Source organism: Salvia miltiorrhiza, chromosome 4 (assembly GCF_028751815.1).
Source record: "Salvia miltiorrhiza cultivar Shanhuang (shh) chromosome 4, IMPLAD_Smil_shh, whole genome shotgun sequence".
NCBI lineage: Eukaryota > Viridiplantae > Streptophyta > Magnoliopsida > Lamiales > Lamiaceae > Salvia > Salvia miltiorrhiza.
The window spans coordinates 8,950,283-8,952,941 of record NC_080390.1 but is presented as its reverse complement, the minus strand read 5'-3'; the positions used below and the strand labels follow the sequence as shown (position 1 = coordinate 8,952,941).

The window sequence follows — 2,659 nt, the reverse complement described above, 5'->3', positions numbered from 1 at the left end:
GCCAACTTTGAAATTGCCAGCTCTGAAACATCTGGCCTGCTCTGAAAATGTGACAGCTCTGAGTCTCTGCTCCTCTAGTTCAACTATGAGCATGGGAAACCACGTGAAAAGACTTTGGATTACATCCAAATGGTTTTATTTCATGAATTATGGCTCAACTGTCGAAAATCTTAAGCACAAAAAAGTGTAAAAAATGGTGATATTGATTATAAAGGCGATCACATTAGGGAATTCACTTCTAGTGGAGAATTGGATCTGATCAGTGACACCCAAATCCATTTTAATTTTAAATGAAAACGCACGCGGAAAAACTATGAATATAAATAAATATGTAATGTGAAAATAAGAAAAGAAATATTTTATTTAAAATACTTTATTCAAAATAACATTTTTAAGTAATGCTAAATTCAAAACATTTGATTCGCCATTCGACCTTCCACGCGCCTCCGGCCTTTAAAACCTGAAAATGTTAAGTATGGGATGAGCATACAGGGTACACTCAGTGTGGGAACATGCAATCATTGTCCACGTTAATAAAATGAGAATCACATATGATCAATACATTCGTGACTGAAAGTCGCACGGTGGCATACCAAGGACCTTTCCGTCCTGGACCGATTGAGCCGGCCCCTGGCGACTGGTTGCAACCATAACTTTAACATGAAATCGCATTGTGGCATACCAAGGACTTTAATGTCCTGGACCCATTGAGCGGGCCCCTAGCGATATAATTTAATGCAACTCACATATGGTAAACACATGATATTAAAATGGACAAAGATTAACCACGGGCATGTACTGAAATAAATCCCACACCTGAATTTGAACTTGAAGGTAAACTTTGAGTAATTCAATCAAAAGTAACGTCCTAGTCGCGCCGCACCTAGTCAGATAAATTCAAATAATAACATATAAGGGCCTAAATGTGCTTAGAAAATAATTTAAAACTATAGGAATATGTAAAAAAAATAATTGATCTAATGAATTTATTAGTAATATATATTTTCTCATGAAAATTTGGATTATGAAATGATTTAAAATGAAAATCCAGTTTAACTAGAGAAACATTAAAATGTGAAGCCCAGCCCAAACACCCAATTAAAATCGAGCCCACCAATTTAATCTAACCTAGGGCCCAAGCCCATTTTCCCTTCACCCTAAATTAAACTCACACCCTTACATCTCCACAACATAACTCACGCAGCTTCACTCCCTCTCTCAACCCTCTTCCCTCTCCTCTTCTCGGCCTTCAGCCGCTGCCACCAGACGGCACGCCGCCGCCGGAGGCCGGCGGCTCTGCCTCCTTTCTCTTCCCCCTTCTTCCTATCTCCCTCTCACCCCTCACTTCTCGCCCTCTTCCTCCTCCCCTGCCTTGTTCTCGCCGCACCAGCCGCAGCCGCCCTCTCTCCCTTTCCTCACCTCTAGTCTCCCTCTCACTCTCTTCCACCGCACCCAACAGCGGCGTCCACCCTTCTCCGGCGACCCTCGCCGCTAGCCAGCACCACCACCCCGTTCCTTCCTCCTTCTCGCCGACAACAGCAGCAACTGCCATCGCCGTCCAGCCACCTCCTTCCTCTGTCCGATCAGATCAGCACAGCAGCAGTCGAGGCCACCGCGCCGCCGTCCCTGTCTCCTCCTGCCAGCCGCGGAGGCGCGCAGCGCCGGTGGCGCTGTTCAACCGCACCCCCTGTTCTAGGCCACTAAACCCCTTTCCACTTCCTTCTTCTATTCCTTTTCTTTGTATTTAATAATATCTCTGTTCTATTTGATTTCCTTAGGGAAATTACAAAAAAAAAATGGATGTATGCATGTTTTGATTTGAAAACAGAATTCTGTTGTAAAGTTTTGGTTTTTGGGCAGAAAACGGAGACAATGAAGAAATCATTGATGTGCAGGAATAAAATTACATAATTTCTGCATAAGAATTAAAATTACCACTTGAATCGAAAGCAACAGAACAAGAAGTTGATTTGCTGGGTTTTGGTGGTGTTTGTTTTCAGAAAATGAAAGAGCTTAATAAGCTAAAATGAGGCGGTGGAATAGATAAAATGAATTCCACAAGATTGAGAAAATAAATTGGATGGCTGAGGAGAAAACTTGGCTGCCAAGAATTAAAATTTGTGGCTGAAAAGGAAAAATGAAATATGGCTGAAGATGAAAACACGTACATGCTATTTTGACTTCTTTTCAAAAATCAGTAATACTACTCAGGATAAATGAAGATGAATTACTAAAGATGGTGGGCTTTTAGTAAATGTTAGCCCATTAAAACAAATAAATAATGATTAAGGCCCCACAGAAAATTTGCAAATAGTCATTTTTGGCCCAAATATAACTTAATATTCTTGAGCATAAAATTTTATTGCTAAAGTCATAATATATAATCTAAATTTATTTATCTAACTAGGGGCGCGACTAAACATATTCATAAATTCGACTCATAGATATATATATATATATATATATATATATATATTAATAACTCGAAACTTCAAAAAATTTCAAATAAAAAATGTAAAGGAACTAAACGGTTTTGGGCTGTGACAAACCTACCCACTTAAAAAAATTTCGTCCTCGAAATTTAACAATTCATAGCTGCAATAATCTTCAATATAAATAACTTGAATACTGAACTTTCTCATAATAACTTGCATAATGA

The 2,659-nt window shown here is 39.3% G+C and overlaps 1 long non-coding RNA gene across 1 annotated transcript; it reads right to left on the bottom strand.

Annotated features, from left to right (window-relative positions):
- Positions 1-305: 305 nt before the first annotated feature.
- On the bottom strand, positions 306-2,073 carry LOC131022593 (uncharacterized). The gene is made up of 3 exons (XR_009101348.1): positions 1,936-2,073; positions 817-883; positions 306-460 (listed from the first exon to the last, which is right to left on the bottom strand). It is a non-coding gene; the product is annotated as an uncharacterized LOC131022593 (long non-coding RNA).
- Positions 2,074-2,659: the final 586 nt, after the last annotated feature.